Below are 23,475 nucleotides of genomic sequence, written 5' to 3' on the forward strand. Positions count from 1 at the left end.
CCTATATGAACTACTGCCATGTGGATATGTTTCTAACAGTCTTCAAACTTTGGCTGCAAATGTTTAGCTGTCCCCAGGTGACAGAGCTGTACCTCAAAGTTTGCTATTCTACATAGAAAGAAATCTTGAGTTGGCAAATATACTGTATTTTCATGAACCTTACTGTAAGATTGTATCTAACTGTGTCCACTGGCAAAATGGGCACCATAATTGGTTCACATTCCCCTTGTCTGGGGCTCTCATACCATTCTTAAATATAGCCTTGAAGGTCAGGTAAACATTTACAACTATTCAGGGGACATGAAAAGAGCAAGATAAACTTACAATGTTGGTTGAAGTTCCTAATACCTAATAGATACTAAGATTTTCTGACAACCCTCAAGAGCAAAACATGTTCCAACATTACTAATATTGTTCAATTACTAGGATGTTTTCCAATATTAAGAATCTCTAGACTTTTCAAGGAATTTAAATACATTTTTAGAAGTACAATTCTTTGCTTAAATGATGCATAAGCAACCAATCAAACATTTTACTCCTATTTAGTTCACCAAATTTGGTCTTCATAAACTTAAGAAAGGCAGCTCACCTTTTCTTATGTGCAGACCATTTTATTTTAGGGAGATTTTATTAAAAAGTCAATTGAAAGTGCAACTTTGGAATGTCAGTGTTCATTGTCATTCTTTTGGTGATTTAAAGCAATAGCTGAGATACAGGAGGCAGCATTCAGTGTTCTGGAAGCTCGATCAATTTAGGTGTGACATCCTGTAAAATATGAAAAAATACAGATAATGTGAAATGACATATTGCACAAAAAGAAGGGTAATGAAATAGGACCATAAAATTGAAAAGTGAGAAGAAAAGCTTTGACTGACCACTTCAAATCCCTGTTTAGCCAGTGGAACAGAACATTTTTTAAAGTGTAAAGCAAAGTCAGGAAAAGAGCCATTCAATCTCTGCTTCAGTTGATAGGATGAGTATATTATTATGGTTGAATAGGAGGCTGGGTTGTGTCAGAATCAGTTTAATGGAAATGTTAATTTGAATTTTAGAAACTTCCACCTAACCACACAAAAACAAAAACATTCTTTGTCAAGTAACCACTTGAGTAGTGATGTCATAGCAAATAAGATGATAAAGGCATACAAAGTTTTTTCACCCTTTATCACTTAAAAACTGTCATTGGACCATAAGACTTTCTTTGATTGCACATAATAGGGAGTAGAAGAGTGATTTCCATCACTACTCACCTGGAACATTTCTTCCCAGTCCAAGCCTATTAATCATTCAAGTGATGATGTCATATAAGATCTACATGAATATAATTCAAAGTGTAAGCTCAGATTATGAGGTTAATGCCTGTTTGTTTATTTGAGAAATAGCCTTAGATAATGAGCTTACTGATATGTTCACATTCAATTTTCTGCTTATGGTACATGGGATGTAAGATGGAGGTCTTTTGATTCAGGCTTGCTGTGCAGTGAGAGGCTGCTATGCAGGCAATATATCAAGAAGTTACATATGGCTATGCTCTATGTAACTTATTTACTACAAGAATTGCATTTGAAAAGGGCAGATGGACAGAAGACAAGTGGACCAGAATGACAGGACACATGGACCAGTCAAGTTTAATCAATGATGGACACATGTTGGAAAAACAGCATCCTCCAGAGTATATAGAAAGAAGAACCAATCAAAACCTAATGACATTGGAGAGTTGTGAAAGGTGACCAGTCAGAAGTGAGATGGGAGCTTGCAAAGGGACCCTTAAAGAGATAAAAGGTCTGGACTTTGTGGTTAAAGGTTTTTATTGCTGCAGTCAACTTAAGTCCATCCCTCCAAGTACTTCCCTGTTCTCTGAATATATTTCCTGGCTTGGTGTGTTGGAGATTGCATAATCTCTTTGTACCTATGTAAAACAGTGAGAGATAGAAGAGGGGAAGAGCCTTCACACACTAGTTCTCTCTTTGTTTTTCACTGGCCAATTGTTAGTTACATGAGTCTTTGTGTTTAAGAGACAAGGGAATGTCCTCTCTCTCCCTCTCATGTTTCAGACTTCATCACAGTTTTCCTTCTCATCAAGATATAGTATAGATGAAACATGAGGCACTAACTTCATGTGTTTCTGTACACATCTAGCTGTTACTTCAAATCAAATGAATGTAGCATTCATTGATAGCTGGGCTAAACACATACTCTGTATCCAAGATACTATATTGATTTTATTTACGAGAATTTTGTTTTAATGGTATGTCATGCTATTTAATTACTCAGTATATTTTGAGCACTCTGCTTATGTTCAGGAGCTTATCCTCTAAGAAGGGATCCTGCTGAATTCCAATCTCCAGCAGGGTACCTAACTGGGCTGACTACTCAACTGAAAGGTTGAGTAGGCTACTCAAAAGTCCACAATTATGGGAAAAGGATTATTTATTATGTTATTGCAACTTGTAGGAAGATGAGCTGTATTTGACACTGTGACTCTTTAACCTCTGAAAAACTATTTTTGTGCCTGCTTTTATAAAGGAGACAAACTTTCACAGTGCCTCTGGTCTTTTTGGTGTCAGTCACTGGAGCTAATGTTGTCAAGTGTGAACTGGGGAAATGAGTCAGCCCTACTTTGAGGAAGTAGATGCCAACTACCTCAAACAATAAAGTTATCCTTAGGCTGTCATTTTAGAAATTGGGAGAGAAAAGCAAGTTTGCACATGAAATGCTCCAGCTGAATCAAGCTTTTGCAATATTTTTCTTGATCAGGAGATAAAGATATCACCTTGCTACCCTCAGTAAACTGGGTTTGGGTACCAGCCAAGGATTGATTCAATGGTTTGCATGAAAGTTATTTGGCTACAAGATCTCTGAAGACTGGCATGCTCACTCTAGGCTTGCAGTGGCACATTTTATCAATGAGGTAATCTAAATGGCTGAGCTGCTCATTCTAATAAAAACATTCAAAAGCACTACCCTAAAAATTGAAACACAAAGCCATTAGGGCCTGATGGGAAACACTATGAATAACAACCAGAGGCAACAAATCTCCCCATAAATTTGTATTTTGTCTATTCTTGTCATTACTTTATTGCAATTGTGGAATGCTCACAAGCCACTCTGGAACATTACAACCACTCAGGAAGACCAGCAGCCAAAGTTATTTATAGAGCACATGATGGGCAGGCTAGACAATAGGACATGTTTTGTCATCATTTCCACCAAATGGGGAAGAATAATACAAGAAGACATTATCTAATCTAGACCAAGATCATGCCTAATTTCTTTAGGAGTAAGGAACATAACAACATATTTATGTACTTTATGTAAATGACTTATTTAAGTCACTCAAAAATTCTTCACCAGTATGCTGCTATCAGAGACCATATTGAGACCAGATATTAAAATTTGGGGGCTGGGGAGGCATCTCGTTTATGAAGTTGTCTTCTCAGATCCTTTTAATACCAAATGAGCATATCTCTCTCTCTCTCTCTCTCTCTCTCTCTCTCTCTCTCTCTCTCTCTCTCTCTCAAAAGTTTACGTTTTATTTTGTTCTAGTTGCTGTTATAGTTTTTCACTGTTATTTTTGACAACTATGCAGGTTTTCTTTTCTTATCAGGTGCCCTGGAATTATGGATGAAGGACAGCAAATAACTGTTTTACATAAATGAAAAACTGAGATGACTAAATTAGGTGTATGTAGAAGCCCACATGTCAGTCTGGCTCATTATGCTGCTGCCTTGAGCATAACTTACATTGAGAACCATATTTCTGGCTGCCATAATGCCTATCCTATTCATATTTTAATTTTTACCCGGCTGTCCCCATTGTTACTTTTTTTTTTTGGTTTGGAATAAAGGAAGAATTATCATGTTGAAAGTTGCAAGGAAGTAAGATGCATAGTCTTCAAACAAAAACAAAACAAAACAAGACAAAACAAAACAAAACAAAACAAAAAACTTCAATCAGTATATCAGAATCCAGAGCATAATTTCTCCAAATATCTCAGAATAGATTCTGCTGAGCTACTAGTGAAATGAAATGGAAACTGGCATAATTAAAAAAAACAAAACTAATACAGTTCATTCATAAAACAAGACTTCCTACAACATTGGTGAAATATTTCTCATCGTTGCAAAGGGACAAAGGATTCATGTAAATTGCTGTATTCCAAAATGTATATTAGTGTGAATCAATATTTTTTCAAACAATCATGCATAGTACAAACAATGAATGATCTTGAAATAAGAAAAAAATGAATCAAAAGGAACTTAAAATCTTGATGAGGATTTATATGTTGGTAACCTAAAGGAGGCCTTCTCAATTTGATGTTCTCCAGACATGCTGGGAGTATAACTGCCAGAGTTCTCAGACCATGTGACCACATTCCAGTAGTTGCAATCCAACACCAGATGGGGGAAGGATGATCTAAAGAAAGTTTTAAACATGTTTAAAAGGATTACCATCTTCTTACTACTGAGCGCTGAATGAAATTGATTCTATTGAGATGATGTATTCATCCCTATTCTTCACTACTGTTTCTTGAAAGAAACTTAGCAAAGAAACTAGCCTTTTTCAAGGTGCATAGCTGACCCTTTTATTACATGCTTACATATACCATATTCATTCAAAGGGTATTATTGTATTACAATTGTATTTCCTTCCTTTTACATTCAGGATATAATAGCATATAAGCAAAGAAAGGACTCATTTCAAAATGCCTAAGCATGCATCACATTTCACCTGAAGCCCCTATCAAACAATTGCATCTAAGCCATACAAATAATGAAAAGGGAATATTCTGAATAGTTTAAAACATAGATTTTATGGAAGTGACCACTCTTAAGCACTGCAACATTTGCTATAATAGCAAGGAGGAATCAATATTTTGACTTCTATTTTTATGTGCCAGACTTCTCTTTATATTTGTTTTGATAGAAAAACAGGCAACAGCCTATTTCATGGACAATAAATTCAAGTTAGTAATGAGGAGATGGTATTACCTCAGCTAACTGTGCCCAGACTGGAAGGTCGCATCTCTGACACAGATCTAGTAGGGTCCTTAATGAATTAGAGTTGTATTTTTATGGTCCAGAATAGCTTTACATAGAAAACAGAGTGACTTGAAAGAAGGAAACACGGCCGTCTTTCAATAAACAAAAAAGAACTATGAAGATGTCTCAGTAAACTTCTTGGTTGATGGTATGTGGGTTCCTTTTAGAAGTTTTTCAGCATATTGCTTTTTACATGGATAAATATCCAGACAATGTATTACCGCTGCGTTAAATTACTTATTGCATCAACGTTTTGACCGGCATACAACATATAAGAAGGAAAGCATATGTTGCCCTTCCCTCAAATGTTAAGGTATTAATCTGATTAAGAAAGCCCAATGAAATGTATTGACCAATTCCATTCCACTTCCACAGCCCCACTATTATTTCTAGTTTTGTTCCCTTCCTTCCAGTTCAGATGATTCATACAATTTCCATTTGCTTCTCATAAGTGAAAAATATCCTACTCTTAATTGAACAGGGGAATATCAGTACTATTAACAGGGTGCAAACGTTTCTGAAAGCTTGAGAAAATAACAACAACAACAACAACAATGATTTCCTCCTAAAAACCTAAGGTGACAGATCTTCTTTAGCTTCCCCTGTTATATGACAATAATTCAAAGACCAAGTGATGTTCACATTGGTCAAGCAGTCTTTTTGAGTCCTCAAGGTTTTCCAAATCACATTTGATAGATAACTCTCTTCATAATCACTACCAACATCCAAATAACTACCACTGGTTTGTCAAACAGTTAAATAAGGAAAGTAGAGAGAATAATGTGTAGCTTTTCAGCTTTAATATGTTAGAACTGACGTAAATGTAGAAGAAAATTTCATGTTATAGTTACTGAAGTCATTATAATAGATGACGCTTCTTATCATGGGTGTAAGAGTTTTGTAGGATACAATCCCCCCTCCAGTCCTGACTTTATTTTTATACTTACAGAAAACAAAAATAAGAATTGTTGAATTTTCACCTGACAGTTTTGTAATTAATTCAGTTATATAATTGCCTATTTTGAATGAGACAAAATGTCTATAACTTTTGTCACAATGTGAGTAAAGAAAAGTACTCACAAGTTGAGATCACTAGAAGATCTTTGTAGGCATTCACTTTTATATGGATACAAATAAAGTAAGTTGGGTATCCTGCTAAGGCAAGGATTACCGATTGTAGGAGTTCTGTAAATAGATTCTGCTCAATGGTTCACTGAGCTTATTCAAATTTTCATACTAAACTCACAAAACCTGGAAAGGCTACACAGGGTTTACATGCTTGTTCATGAATGCCCCCCCCCCCCCAAAGCCATTTTACTTAATGCATGATTGCTTTTTGAGAAATAAGAGGCGCTGTTAAACAAGTTTGTAGTTTGGAAATGCTGTATTTGTGTTACCACATCAGGGCTGCAAAAATATGGATAGATGGCAGTAGAGAGATGCAGAAAATTCAAACTCTTTGTTGCCATTCAGTGGTTGCCTGGATTTATGCTGCCCAACGTGGATGCACTAGATATGCAAAAGTCCTTATCCCACCTTTGCAGTTGCATGATGAAGAAGATCAATCCACTGAGCTGTTCTTACAATCAAAACCCACCTTTTAAAAGAAGATGCTTTCCAAATAACAAAAAGGTTGAGTAAATTTAATTATAAATTCAGTACAGAACAATGCAAACATTTCATCCTTTTGTATTTCATGTGGATTCTACTAAAATTCATTCAAAGTAAACTGTAGCACAGACTTGTTTAGACATAAGACTGTTCGAACAGTATACTTCTTTTTTCATTTTTGCTAGCTAGTAGAATCTCTCTGTTTGTCCTAAATTTTGTTGGTTTTCAGGAGACTTCTATATGATTTCATGGTGTTGTGTCTTTTAATGTTTTTTATAATAGTATTTAATGTTTTTATTTTAGTTGTATTGGTTTGGTTTCTTGTACTCCATTTTTGGATTACTTTTACTAAAAAATGGGCTAACATTATAAATACATAAAATTGGCAATTGTTGTTTATTCGTTTAGTCGCTTCCGACTCTTCGTGACTTCATGGACCAGCCCACGCCAGAGCTTCCTGTCGGTCGTCAACACCCCCAGCTCCCCCAGGGACGAGTCCGTCACCTCTAGAATATCATCCATCCATCTTGCCCTTGGTCGGCCCCTCTTCCTTTTGCCTTCCACTCTCCCTAGCATCAGCATCTTCTCCAGGGTGTCCTGTCTTCTCATTATGTGGCCAAAGTATTTCAGTTTTGCCTTTAATATCATTCCCTCAAGTGAGCAGTCTGGCTTCATTTCCTGGAGGATGGACTGGTTTGATCTTCTTGCAGTCCAAGGCACTCTCAGAATTTTCCTCCAACACCACAGTTCAAAAGCATCGATCTTCCTTCGCTCAGCCTTCCTTATGGTCCAGCTCTCGCAGCCATATGTTACTACAGGGAACACCATTGCTTTAACTATGCGGGCCTTTGTTGTCAGTGTGATGTCTCTGCTCTTAACTATTTTATCGAGATTTGTCATTGCTCTTCTTCCAAGGATTAAGCGTCTTCTGATTTCCTGACTGCAGCCAGCATCTGCAGTAATCTTTGCACCTAGGAATACAAAGTCTTTCACTGCTTCTACATTTTCTCCCTCTATTTGCCAGTTATCAATCAAGCTGGTTGCCATAATCTTGGTTTTTTTGAGGTTTAGCTGCAAACCAGCTTTTGCACTTTCTTCTTTCACCTTCATCATAAGGCTCCTCAGTTCCTCTTCACTTTCAGCCATCAAAGTGGTATCATCTGCATATCTGAGATTGTTAATGTTTCTTCCAGAGATTTTAACTCCAGCCTTGGATTCCTCAAGGCCAGCTTGTCGCATGATGTGTTCTGCATACAAGTTGAATAGGTAGGGTGAGAGTATACAGCCCTGCCGTACTCCTTTCCCAATCTTAAACCAGTCTGTTGTTCTGTGGTCTGTTCTTACTGTTGCTACTTGGTCGTTATACAGATTCTTCAGGAGGCATACAAGATGACTTGGTATCCCCATACCACTAAGAACTTGCCACAATTTGTTATGGTCCACACAGTCAAAGGCTTTAGAATAGTCAATAAAACAGAAATAGATGTTTTTCTGAAACTCCCTGGCTTTTTCCATTATCCAGCGGATATTGGCAATTTGGTCTCTAGTTCCTCTGCCTTTTCTAAAGCCAGCTTGTACATCTGGCAATTCTCGCTCCATGAACTGCTGAAGTCTACCTTGCAGGATCTTGAGCATTACCTTACTGGCATGTGAAATGAGTGCCACTGTTCGATAGTTTGAACATTCTTTAGTGTTTCCCTTTTTTGGTATGGGGATATAAGTTGATTTTTTCCAGTCTGATGGCCATTCTTGTGTTTTCCAAATTTGCTGGCATATAGCATGCATTACCTTGACAGCATCATCTTGCAAGATTTTGAACAGTTCAGCTGGGATGCCGTCGTCTCCTGTTGCCTTGTTATTAGCAATGCTTCTTAAGGCCCACTCAACCTCACTCTTCAGGATGTCTGGCTCTAGCTCACCGACCACACCGTCAAAGCTATCCCCGATATTGTTATCCTTCCTATACAGGTTTTCTGTATATTCTTGCCACCTTTTCTTGATCTCTTCTTCTTCTGTTAGGTCCTTGCCATCTTTGTTTTTGATCATACCCATTTTTGCCTGGAAAAATTGGCAATAGAAGGTGGCAAATGCAGGAAAAACAAGAATACAGTTAATAGCCAATTAAGAGAAACGTAGTAGAAATCTTTTTCCAGAATGGTTCCATCTTAAAGGCATGTGAGATTTCTGTTTTGAGTGCGTATTTACAAAGCAAAACTTCTGAAGTGTGGGAAGCTCAAGTGACAGATCAGGGTCTCCTAGTTTAGAAATCAAGAACTATTTTCTAGTCTATATGGATTTGTTGATGCTTATTGAAAATTGAAGATGGAGTAAAAATGGAAGAAAAGGAGATGGCTTGTTCAGAATTTTATTTTCCTTCCTGTATAAAGATTTGCTTTCCTGACTAGTTAGACCAGTTTCACACAGTATTCAGAGGAAACTTTATGGACTTGACAGGACAGAAAGTTAATTTAAGGAATCAATCCACTTATCCACTTATGAATAATGTTAAAATAATGAATTTGGCAATAATACTCAAAATTGAAATAAAACATAGAACATAGATATCTAAAATGGTAGATGCCTTCAAACCAATTGTTTGCTGAGCTGTGACAATTGCATGCTTAATACAAATTAAAAAAAAAACTGCCTAGAGTCCCCTTTTCAGGAGAGATGGGCGGTGATCGAAATCTGAAACATAAATAAATAAATAAATAAATAAAGTTAAATGTTGATTCCAGGAGATAAACATAAGTTGGATTCAGCTGAATGCTTGTGGTAAGATAGTTACTGAGTAGTCACCAATGATCACAGCATGAAAGTAAACCATAGACACTGGAGAAGAAAGAACAAGAAATATGTAAAACAGAATTGGGCTAATAGTTCTATATCTGGCACAGTGTGGAGTACAAACTGAAGTCTGAATCCAAGCATCCCAGGCTTAATATATTTATTTGCCACAACTAGCACCATGCTTTCTTGGCAAATACAGTGTTTCTCCGAGTAACTGTTATTGGCTGCTACCATTATTTATTTCCTAGAATCCTCTCTACATTATCAGTTGCATCCCTTGAAGAAAATAAAAATGGCACTGGATAACCAAAAGCAGTAAGAAAAAGTTCTCACCCTTGAATGTTGTCTGTAATCCCAAAATCTGCCCAATTTATGATGAAATATGAAATTATGAATTATGAAATAATTATACAATTGTTCAATAAATTCAATGAATATCATTATTGAATTCAAGAATAATTCAATTATTAAAGACTTTCAACCCCTTAGAATATAAAGTATTCATTCCAACGTATAACCCTGGCTCATATTTCAGTAACCTGATATTCTCCAGATATGTTGGATGACAACTCCCAAAATTTCTTACTAGCATGGGCTTCTGGCAATTGCAGTCCCAACACATCTGGAAAGTCACAGGTAGGGACATAGATGGAAGCACAAATTAATGGAAAATAAATCACCAACTGCTATTGACCAGGTACTTAAATGGGATATTCACATGTATAGGCTGTATTGCTCCAAATATTTAAAGAAATGGGTGAATAAAATTCACCCATTTCTTTAAATATTTGGAGCAATACAGCCTATACATGTGAATGCATGTGTGTATGGGGGGGGGGGGAGAGATAATACTCAAAAATGAAATAAAATATAAAACACAGATATCTAAAATGATCCATGCCACCCAACAAATTGTGGTATTTACCAGCATGTTCACCTTGCAAACTTCTACAAATAACTGGCTAGTTATGGAAAAGGAAAGTTAAATTAAATGGACCTTGATCTGATCCAGCAAGGCGGTTGTTATGGTCAGAAACAACATTACATATTATTTTCAGAAAGCTATAGGAAGTCATTCCCTTGCCTGATCAGTGTGCCGTAGTGTAACTGCTTCTGACAACTCATCCTATTAGAAGGCACCTGTTATTGCATGCTAACCTCATTTGTAAAATGCCATCTTCATGTAACCCTGTTCTGATTGTACTTTTCCTACTTGTCCGAGTAACCTGTCATAATGGAAAGGTAACTTTGAGAGAAATTCATTGAGTTCCATTTCTTTTGTAATTGCCATAGAGACCAGTTACAGGACACATTATAGGTAAAATGGCCTGCTGTGAGCAAGTGAATATTTCTATAGTCAAGTTCTCCATATGGTACTAAAATGTCAAATAGTATTTAAGGTGACAGCAAAGTTCCATCTCCCACCAATTCTTTGCTATAATAAATTCTGCAGTGCTGTAACCTGCACTACGTGTCTCCTTTTGAAATGAAATGTTCTCTCTGCATTATAATCTATTTTGCTGTCTTAGCTGAACTATATTAATGGAGGGAGGACTGTGAACATATTTATATTACTTAGCATAGAAAAGGCAGCCAAAGATAGCTCACTAAAGTACACAGAAGCATAATAACATCTTTCTTGAAAATAACTAATATGTCCATTTAACAAAGCTTGGTTGAATAGCGATTTCTCTGGCTCAAGTGCTTTCCTTTTTGTCTAATTATGGGCCCAGCTTTCAGACAACAAGAAGTGTCTTTAACGTTAGATAAGAACCTAGGCTTTTATCTCAATCAATAGTCTTTAGCCTTTGAACCCTGTGTCAGGGCAGGCCCAGGCGTCACATTCGGTTCTACCTGACCTCTTCCTTCTTAATGTGCACTGCCATTTAGAGAAGAAAAACAGATTGGGATCCTGTGTGGGTAAGCAGGTGAGCAACTTAGAACATTTGGTGTGTGCGTGCATGCGTGCGTGCGTGTGTCAGTATATGTATGTAGGGAATGCGCTCTACTTTATGACTGCAAAAATGTGCGACTGTAATGATGATGTTAAAATTTCCTTGTTTCCTTTCACTGGGCTTTGTGTATCTCAAAGGAGCCCCATATGGTGCTCTTTGTCCGTGTCATTACCTCGTTACAGCCTCTGTCTGCCAGCCAAAGGTAGAATGCTGCAGCTGTAGACAGCGATACAACTGGAATTGTCTAAGGTCAACAGTGCCGTAATTACTTTAAAATGTCAGCGTACAATAAAATACAACAGTTCATCTGGCAGAAAGCAAATTAGCTTTGACCATAGCGTAATTACCCTTTTCTCAGCACCATTAGAAGAGATCAAATCTCCACATTCAGTGTTTGAGGAAAGGCCATCAGAGTACACTCTACCTGACAAGGATGCACATTTGCCATTTTGAGATGTAATTAATTGTCCCTATAATAGAAATTTTTATATTTGACTCTGGAATTGAAATGTGTAATAACCTGGCTTCTCTGCATTAACCATTTCAGTGCCGCTGAGGAATGGCTAGAAAAGTAAAACGATGTCTTAGCAGCATGGTATTTAAAAAATGGTGACTCACTTAGAAAGTAATTAGGATTAATGTGATATCTGTGTGTGTGTGTGTGTGTTTAAAAATTAATTAGCTTAAAGAGACTGAGCTAGATTCTGACTTCATTTACATCAATGTAAATGTGCTGCAGACGGATGCATAAACTTTACCTCTGAAGCTCTGTACACCATATGCTGGAAAAATAAAAAAATACCTGAGCGCACTTCTTTATATTAAAAGTCAGACCATTTCTATTGCCTTCATATTTTCTGGGTTTGATAGGAATCCTCCAGTGCAGCAGCATTATCCACCACATAGTGATTCAAACTATTCTTGTTAATGGATTTTTGTTCCAGTGATGGAAGTTGGGGCACTTGCTGAAAACACAGAATGTACACATTCCACATTGGAGCAATTCTTTGTAAAATATTTTTTAAAATCTAGCACAGTGAAGATGCTGTAGTATTGCTAATGCCTGTCTTCTCTCAGTGTGATCATGGTTTAGATCAGTGGCTTTGAGAAGTCCCATGTGAATTGTACTGCAATTTCTATAAAGCTATGAATAATTTGTAATGTTCTTGACATGTTGTGGCTACCTATTAAAAATGGAAAATCAACCAAAGGTCTATGACTCCACAGCCAAAGGAGGCTTTAAAGGAGGTCTAATCAGGTGGAGGTGAGTTTGGTATGAACATACAGTCAGACACAGGCCTGCCAGAGGTCGCTGGGACTAAGCGAAACCCCCGAACCATCCTTTCATTCTTCTCATTTCTAGAAACATTTTATAGCCAGAAACTGGCTCATCAGGCATGAACATGAATTTTCCACCAGATAAATATGTTTACCATCAGAGCACCAGGAACAAACTCCATTTAGTTCTGGTACCTGCAGCAAGGAATTTTAGCAGGTTTAAAATGCACCATTGCATTTTAAAACATCAGTTGGCATACAGTCACTATTGTTTTATTCTAAAATCAGTAGTACAGAAACCGTTGCAAAACAGAATGTGGGTGGAGAAAGAGAAATAGAGTTGTGAGCCTCTGAACTCAAATAAAACACCTGTGACCATTTCAAAAGGGAAGGGTTTAAGGCTGTTTAGTTCAGGTTATAAAACTACTGAGCTGATCTGCTAATTTAAAAATACTATTCATACAAGTACAGAGGTATTTTCTTTTCAAATAGAATAACATTGAAATAAATGCAGAACAACAGCAAAAAAGCCACATACCCCTCTCTGATCTGGCTTGCATCCACTAAAAACAAGCAAACCAACCAACAAAGGCATTATCACAATGAGACTACTTAATGGGAAAAGTTGCAACAAGGTTAGCTGGTGGATATTGTTAGGTTATATATATGTACACGTATAAATTAAACTTTAGGAATGAATGAATGAATGAATGAATGAATGAATGAATGAATTTCCATCCGTATAGCTTTTGTGTATTCTCACTTATAGGTCCTTTCTGTCCATTGCTACATTAATTTGCAATTCCCGAAATTAATGTTTCATCACACATTTAAATACATTATTTTTCCCCTAGACCACATTACTCTGAGAAAAACCGATCAGGCCAGTTTGCACTGGAATTTGTAAAGCATGAAGTCCTCAAACATCCCTATTAAAATGAGTGTTTAAATCAGTCCACTTCAAATAAATGTCTAAACAAAACTATGCTCAGAGAAACAAACTGACAAATTTCATGTTTGGGTACATTAAAAGACATGAAGACATTTATATTTTGTCTGTGGAGTGGAGGTGGGGGCAACAATATGGCATTACTAACAATCATATATAGCTTTCCATGTCATTGAGTCTCGAGGTCAATTGCACTCATGCTCTCATCATCATATACATTGGGAATAAAAGTTAATAGAAATTGAGATCAGACAAAAGGGAATGTAGAAAAAAAATAAAACTAAAAATATAAAATCAAATCATCAAATATAGGTCATTTGAGCAGTCAGCATATAGATAGACAGATGTATACAGACAGACAGATGTGTTAATGTCTGAATGAAAACAGAGAGTTTTGATAAGGTAAGAAAGCAATATAATATACTGAAAGTAAATATGCCTTTATTAAGTTTGGGTTAGTTAATCATGCATATATATCTTTCCCAATGTGGTGCCCTTTAGAATATTAGATTGCAGTCATCATTATTCCCAGCTAGTATTGCACAGAACATATATAATATGTACAAATTTATATACATTCATGCCCACAAGGAAAAGCAAATGATATAGTGGCATTCTGGATCTTGATCTCTGCATTCATCATTTGATGCCTGCTCAACCTGCAAAAGACATAGGTAGGTAGGTAGGTGGATGGATGGATGGATGGATGGATGGATGGATGGATAGATAGATATGGATGGGATAGCAAGCAGGCTGAGCAGGAGGTTGCTTGCCCCTGAAATCAAATGTAACCTTTCAGCTGAACACTGAAACACCTCAGAAAGTTCTGGATTGGTATTTAAAAAAAAAAAAAAAACCTTGAAAGGGATTAATATCCTTACCCATTTGCCAACCTGACATGCTTATCCAAAAGCTCCTTTGGATATTAGCAGAATAACAAATATTGAGTTTGACATTAGCTCACAAAAGTGGTTCTTTTTCTGCAAGTCTTCTGGAGTCTTTCTTTGAAATGTGAAGAAGAAACCTGCAACTAGGGGCAGTGTGTATGTGTATATATTAAAATCTGCAAGATGGAGGTCATGGTGTCATTCTCTGAGCCCCAGCCCTTTTGTACATAACACAGAGGGGTAAAATGGTCTTTATCCACCGAGGAAGATGAGTCTATAATTCCATCTCCATGTTCCTTGGCAGGATAAAATGCCAAAGAACAATTAATCTTGAAAGCTTTGTATTTATACAGCTGGGAAAAGAACAGACTTGGGCCTTTTTGTTGACAGTACCAGTACTTTGGAATTCTTTCTCTTAAGCAATTTGTTCAACTTATTCACTAATATCTTTTAAGAAATGCCTTCAGGACATATTTTTACTTTAGCTTTTCCCTTGTGGTAACCATGTTTTAACAGCTATTGGATTTAGACTGCTGACGCTATTGTAATTGCTTTTGTTACTTGGGGTTGGAATGTATCTTGATTTTTTGCTGCTGTGAAGTTGGGAAACTTATTATTTTTTTAATGCTTTTTATTGTTACATTATGTTTTGTATTATTATTTTTTTGTTATTTTACATTAGGCTGTTGCATTCTTAATACTGACTGTTATTTACTGATTTATCATTAACCATTGAGAGTTGGTTGCATTGACTGGGAGCATGCAGTATAAAATATGCTAAACATACATACATATATACATACAGGTAGTCCTCATTTATAGACTGCAATTGGGACCAGAGACTCAGTCGTTAAGCAAAGCGATCACTAAGTGAAATGGCAACTGTGCTTATGATCTTACTTCAGTTTTCCTTTGCTTTACAGACCTGCAAAGGTCATAAATGTGAGGACTGGTAACTTTTTCATCACTGTCATAACTCTGAACAAGGACTACCTGTCTGTCTGTCTGTCTGTCTGTCTGTCTCTCTATTCATCTATCATCTCATTTACAATAAATAATTAAAGATTCTCCCCAGTGTAAAAAAGCACAGAGAAGAGGTTGTTGCTAGAGAAGAAGAACACAAAGTATATAAACAGACTGATGTGAGTGGCTCACTAAAAGTGAATAGTGTTTCCCAGATGTTCATGTAGCTAAGCACCCATTATTTTCTTGCAGTGCTTCTAATATCAAAGAATGTGGGCATGTGGAGATGGATCTGTGTGTATGGTGCCTTTTCCCTTTCAAGTGCTCACTAAAAGAAAACAATGGGACAGATGATCAGGAACACAGCAAATGTGGTTGTAGAGGAATATGGAGACGGGCTTGAAGAAAATAGGTGGCTGTAATTAGGAAAACCTGAACTTAACTCAGAAAAGCAGGAAGGAGGGAGACAGAAACTCAAGACTGTCCTGTGTTAACTCTGTTTGGAATAAGAAAAAATACTATCAGACTTATATAATACAAGTATACACTGTATTATATGCTGAGTGCTCAGCAAATAACTCTAACAATGGATTTATATAAAAGACTCAGCAAATTTAATAGTACCAGGGCTGGGAGTGGGAGCTGTCAAAAAAGTTAAAATAGTGGCTGAGACCACGTGATAGAAGCCCTGCCCCTTTTTACATGCACATGTTACACATGTGAAAAAGGGGTAGGATCATATGGTCATGGCCACCATCTTAACCCCTCACACAGTTATTCAGTTGTACTGAATAATCAGGAGGAGGAAATGAACAGAACTGGACTCTTTCCCCTGCAAAGCTTTGAATGACAGTGTAGACCCAGATACTCCTAACTTTCAACAGTACTAGTCTTTAGGACAATTACTAAATGTTGAATATGTAACAATATTTTGTACACTTTAACAGCATCAGCAGGATTTAGAATCTAAAAGTTTACACATTATTTACATTCAATTAGGCATAATCAAATCTTGCCAAGTTATGTTGATCTATTTCTCTAAGGCCAGTTGTTTATGTAAGCAGTGAATCATTAGCATGCAGCTATTTTCATAATTAGAAACTGATAAGGAACCTGCTGGCTAGGACAGATAAGAAAAATGTAGATGGTTGGAGATACACTGCTCAGTTTATACCATTCTGACATTTGGAATAACATGAAGAAAATACTGGATTATTTTCAAATGTACACAGCAGATATGTAAGCAAAGCAACCAATTCACATTAACTGTTATTGAGGACAGGGAATAAAATGGGGAATAAAATGTGTTGCTGCAGGCTTTGAAATAAAGAAGTCAGTTTAACTATCAGGGGCCAATGTTTTGTTTATCAAAATGTGAAAAAATGGCATCATTTACTCTGATGGATAAACCAGATGCTTCTAATGCTGACAGAATTAAAACCAAATAAGGCCACAGAGACAGAAAAAGAAGGTTTAGTGACAGTGCCAAACAGAAACATTATCTAACATTTTATAATAATAATAATAATAATAATAATAATAAAATTTTCAAAAGAAAAATGAATTTCAGAGTAATTCTCATGAATGGCATGTGACATTCTTGCATTCTGGTAGCCAAGACATATGTGAAAATGTCCTGTCTTTCACTGTATCCTCATCTCCCTTGGGCTCTACAGCTTCCCAACTTCCCACAATTCCATTAAATCCCAAGGGAAGATAAAGGAAGAACTTTTCCCTTTGGGCTTGGTCAGCACTAGTGTTAAGGAAGGAGATTTGAAATTCTCAATTTTTCGTTCCCTTGGAGAAATGATTTATGCAATATCTCTGCCAATAATTTGGTGGGGAATTTTGGAAAAGTATTTATAACCAGCTCTAAATTGGAAGAATCCCATGTTTTATAAAAACAATAAAAGGGGAGGGATTTATTTATGTTCCTGAGCCACAGCATATTGACTATCAACTAGGAAGCTGGAAGGAAGTAGAAAATGGGGAGATGATCATGCTAGAATGTACTGCTTTCATGGGACAATAGTAATGGGTAAGAACTTTTTTTTCAGAGCCCATTTAACATTTCCTGTTTAGAACCAGTATAAATCTGTACTTTTCCAAATTTTCTTATGAAGTTTACAATTTGAAAAATGCATGAAATGTGTATATTTGGAGAAGAAGTTATATAGTAAAAAAAAAAAATACAAAGGGCATTTCATGAAAAAGTATAAACAAAATGGACTATGTTTACAATTAGCAAAAATATGTATATCTGAAATCAGTACTAATTATTATCTTAATAAAAATAACTATGGAAATTTATTTATTTATTTATTTTGCCAGATCAATAAAAACAACTACAGAAATGGATATGTTTGGAAAAAATCTTAATTTTTTAAAAAATAAACTGATTTGAAATTTGAGGGAAAATAGGCTCAACATCAGAAAAAATGAAAAAATGAATAAAACAAAAATTGACAGATTTCTGCATCCCTAGAGAATTGCTGCCTGCAGCACTTGTCTGCAGGTTATGGATATACTTTATTAGGAGTTCTACTTGTATTTTCCATATTGTTAAAAAGTAAAGATCCCTCTTTATATTAATAGATTATTTAACAATCCAGACTTTAATTTTTCTATTAAACACTTTGTTACATGATAGTGGTACAAATGAAACTTATATTAGACTGTGGTGCCTATGTTATAATTTATGCAATACCTTATCTTTTTTTCTTCTTTTTCTCCAAGTTGGATACAGGAACTACAGTCAAGCAATGTTTATCTATAGAAAAGGAATATATTTCCAATAGAAGAAAAACCAGGAGACTGAGAATTCTAGTCCTGCCTTAGGCATGAAAGCGGGCTGGGTGACCTTGGGCCAGTCACTCTCTCTCAGCCCAACTCATCTCACAGGGTTGTTGTTGTGGGGAAAATAGGAGGAGGAGGGAGTATTAGGTATGTTCGCCACCTTGAGTTATTTATAAAAATAATAAAGGTGGGAAATCAAGCAAGCAAGCAAGCAAGCTCGGGTTGAACTGTAGAGGTCTTGGTGTTCTCTGAGCTTGGTTGCTTTTTGCAGATGTTTCATTACCCAACTAGGTAACAACATCAGGGTGGATGAATGTGGGGTTTGCTGCCTGCTTATATTTTGTAGCTTGCCCGGCCAGTTTTGGTGTGGGGACGTGGTTTCCTCCTTGGTGGTTCCTTGATTAGGGTATAGTTTTCTGCCTGATTGTTTGTCTGCTGTTGATCCCTGCTACCTCAGTGTTGACTGCTGGAGAGGATGTGTTCTGGTCTTTTTGTTTCCTTCCTAGGTTTTTCTATTGTCTCTTTTGAATGATGTATAAATGTGGTTTATCTCTATGTGTCTATTGATGGCTGACTTGTCTGAATGCCAAGCTTCCAGGAATTCCCTAGCATTTTTGGGTTTGGCACAGTCTAGGATGCTTACAGTTTCCCAGTTGACACTGTGGTGGAGTCTGTTCATGTGTTGTGAGTTTTCATCATATCTTCTGAGCGCTATTGGTATTCATGGATGTACTCTGCTAGTCTTCTGCCTATCTGTCCTGCATAGTGGCTGTTATAGTCCTTGCATTCTACATCATAGATGACTCCTGTTTTTCCTTCTTGGGCTACTGGATCTTTTGGTTTGCTGAAGGTGTTTTGGAAGGCTGTAGTTGGTTTGTGTGCTACAGTGATGCCATATGGTTGTAGCAGTCTGATGGTTGCTTTTGAGATTTTTTTAATAATAATTTTATTAAACATTACAATTAAAACGATAAAAACTAATACAAGCTGAAAAAATAAAAGAATAGAAAGTGCAGAAAAAATAGAAATAAAAAATAAAAAGAAATAAAAAATAAGAATATAGTAAAGAAAAAGAAAAGATATATGTAAAGAAAAGACTTCCCCTTTCATCACAAGAAGTATACACAATTTTAGTAACTTATCAATTTCTCTTAAAATATAGGAAAGTTATCCAAGTCACTCTTCTGGTTTGTTATTTGCATATCCCTTTTAATTATTAAGACATCATCTGGTTCCATTTGTATACCCAGTGTAGAATCTTTTTTCCATATCATTCTTGTAGCCTGTCATTTTTAAATCCACTTTCAAATCAGTCTCAGTCTTGTCCAGTAAAACTTGTTCGTCTTCCATAACATCTTTTAAACACAATCTATCTATAATGGCAGACATTCTTAAAATTAACTTGAGTCCATTGTTCACAAATATCCTTCAATACATCTAATGTTAAAGTATTTTGCTCCATTCCGTATTAGTAAGTCAGATTTAAGTGTTCTTCTCCTTTAATTGCAATCTTTACTTCTTTCTGGTTCCCTCTAGTGTCCAACCTTCAAAGTCCCATCCTATCATGCTTTTTTTTTTTTAATAATTCAAAACAACAGCATTTTCCCACAGGAAGGATTCTTACATTTAATTTCAAACTCTTATTTCAAACCCATCTGAACCCTTAGTCTGTTTCCAACTTTCCAAAATCAATATTCTAATCACCCTTTTGCTCTTTATTCCAAACAAAAGAATATTTTTAAGTCCTTAAATTCATATTTAAAAGTTCTTTCGCTAAGGACTGAAGGAAAGTCACCTGGTGAATACTATAAAACTTGTCACTCCAAAGGTCCTTAATGATTGAAAAGCAGTTAAGAAGCTATTTCCAAAAGTGATTAAGAAATGAGGCTTGACGAACTTTGTGTCAATATAGGCTACATCATGGCTTTGAGCTTGGTTGAAATCCCTCAACTACTAGCCACTCGACTCACAAGTCCACCACAAAAACCTCAGTTCCTGCAGTCTACTCATGAGGAGCAGCTGTTTGGAGCACATGTAGGTGCTCTCACAATCTCTCCTTTTTCTGGAGATTCACTGGCCAGAATTCACTACAGGCCACCAATCTCCACTGCAATGCCATCCCCTCTCCTTCAGAGACATTTAATTCTCCATGAATCCTCACCTGAAGGATTGTTGTTTCTGAAACGTTTTTGATGTATGGGAATGTTATCCTTTTCATAGGTTGTACTGGTTGTGTTGTAGTCAGTTGTATGGTCAGGCACTTTTGAATCTTCCACATTTTGTTGGAGGATGTTGTACAGGTAGTCTGTTTCCTCTTCTGGCATTCTGGATTGCTGCAATGTGTTTATGCTCATCTGAATAATGTTCTTACACAGCTTCTCTTGTGGGGGGTGGTTGTTACTTTGGTAGTGGAGCACTTGGTTGGTGTGAGTTGTTTTCCAATAGACTTGGGTTTCTAAAGTGCTGTCATTTCCTCAAGGGAAGTGTATTGCTCTTTTCTTCTTCCCTTGTGAATTTTATTTCTTTAAAGATTTATTTTGATTTTGATGAAGGTGTCATCTACATGATCCATTCTTTAGTTGTATATATGGGAGTGCTAAGGCTTCTAGACACTGCATCACGGTCTCTGCTATGAATCTTGAGACTGGTGATGCCATAGGTGTTCCTCTGATTTGTTGGTACACTTGTCCATCAAACTGAAAGTGTGTGGTGAGGCAAAGGTTGATGAGTTCCAAGTGTCTATGTATTTCAAACTTAATATATTTGTTTAAGTTGGATGTGTTGTATAGTAGTACTGCAGTGGATTGTCTCTCTAGTTCTGATCTATGGATGTAAAGAATGCTGTGATATTGAATGAAACCATAATTTAATCTTCTTCTATTTTTAGGTCTTTGATTTTCTGTAGTGGAGAATGGATAGAATATTTGCTCCTCCCTATGAGAAGTCCAAGCTTTTTTGTGAGTTCTTTGGCTGTGTAGTAAGTTGGGCTTGTGTATCTTTTGATGTCCATAGAAGCATGGGATGACAGGTCCACTGCTTTTCACCCACCATGGTTCTTCTTTTGTGATTAAACCTTTCTTGGTTAGGTCATTGAGAGTTTTCCTGATCTGGTTGTCCAGTTTCTCTGTTGGATTGGTATTTACTTGGTATATAGTTTCTTTGTCCCTCAGTAATTCTTTGGCTTTCTGTACGTATTGTGTTCTGTCCATGATAACAGTAGTTTGACCTTTGTTCACAGTGAGGATAGAGATGGTTGGTCCTTCTTTAGAATTTTGAGGGCTGCTCTATCTTCTGCTTTGAGTTGGTTCTGTTTCTGTATTCTTCTGATTTATGGTGTGACTATGCGTGACTATATTCCAATAGAGGCTATTGTAATACTTAATAATTTGTTACTTGTTTAGACAAACAAATAATTTTGTAGCATTTTGTAAAAGTACATAAATACAAAATAATAACATTCAAGTAAATTATTTGACAGAAAACTGAGTTCTTGAATAATAATTGGAATACATATTTGGTAGCAATTTCAGCTTTGAATGTATTTGTATATGTAAAAGCCCTCCATCACCTTTTATTATATCAGATTTGAGATTAATATGTGCATAGCACAAAATAAATAGAGAAACAAATAAAGTCTGTAATCCTATATCTACTGATTTTGGAAAAAGCTCTACTGAATTCCATGGGATTTATATATTTCTCCAAATGCACACTGTAGCATCTGAATAAATGAAGGCCTCCATAACAATCATAGCAATAGGGTAAGCTCTGATTGTAAATATATAACAAATTATCTTGCATACTGTAGCATTTCTGTTCCTGGAGAGTGTTTATGGATGAATAGGCATGCCCTAATAGATGTTCATAATTCTACCAATGTTCATAAATTTTATTGTGCATTGCATGTCTCATGACAATAAAATACAGTCAGTTCCTAAGTGAATTCCCTTTCTCCCAATGCAGACTGACAAAAAAGTGGGATCTCTCAGTAATCCTATCCTTCCAGACCCATTCCTCTTGTAATAGAATTAACAGACCCTCTATCAAAAGTCTAGCACGCCTACCATCATCTCCAAAAATGCAAATGCCTTTCATTTTGTTACAGGTTATTTGGGGGGGACTACTGGTGAGCATGGGAAGTGTTGGATTGTGAGAATAATGTAGGCAGTAGGCCTGGGACCCTCTTGCTAGGACCACAGAAGTCTGATCATGTACATGGCATAAAATCTTCACCTTAGGACCTGCATTTTGCAGACAAATATACAGATAGAAATAGGGCAAAATGTCTTTTCTGGTCAGTTGGTAGTTAATTATCCTTACACATTGCAATATTCTTCTGCAGATTTATTTAGAGTGACTCATGATCACCAGAATATAAAATGCTGTAGCAGACTGAGAAAAAAACAGTGACGCTGAGGGCTGCCAAGCAACTACTGACTACTGAGTAACCAATGAAAAGTCTCAACCAATCTTTCTCTGTCTCCTTTTTCCCTTGCCCTATGAGTTACTGCTTCACAGAGCCTCTCAACTCTGTTATTTCTGTGTAATTCATAAAAAAGGAAGCTGGGCTTTTTGAAAAGTAGCAGTCAGAACTAGTGACCCTTTAACCTAGTAGTAACAGATGTCAGATGCTATGGAACCTCTGTACTCTATGTGTGCTTGCACATTTATGAATGCATGTGCATGTATGTGTATACATATACATGTATAGTCATGTGTTTGTGTGTGTATGTGTGTGTATGTTCTTATACACACACACACACACACAAACACAAATATACACACACAAACATCCTCAAGTACCATTTTCTTAAATGTACCTTCCAGATAATTTGCCTTTTATCGAAATGTGACTACTACTATGTACTTATTTTTAAAATGGCTTGACAGAATTGCTAATGTTCTCATTCCTTCAGGATATTTCCGAATACTTGTAGCCTTTTCATGTTTCTAATTAGGCCAGTAATGGTCCCTGAAGTTAAACCAATTAAAATTATTTACTGTGACACACAGTGTGAAGATAATTATCTGATATCTGAATCCAACTTCTGCTTACTTCGCAACATTACTTAATAGAAAACAGAGAAACTGATGCCTGGGCTTTCATTTTACTTGTCTACCAAATGTGTTTGCCCTATAGCAAACTCTTTAAATAAAGCATTAAAATCTTTGTGGTGCTAATCACATTCCTTTTATAATCCCAA

This window comes from Candoia aspera, chromosome 2 (assembly GCF_035149785.1).
Source record: "Candoia aspera isolate rCanAsp1 chromosome 2, rCanAsp1.hap2, whole genome shotgun sequence".
NCBI lineage: Eukaryota > Metazoa > Chordata > Lepidosauria > Squamata > Boidae > Candoia > Candoia aspera.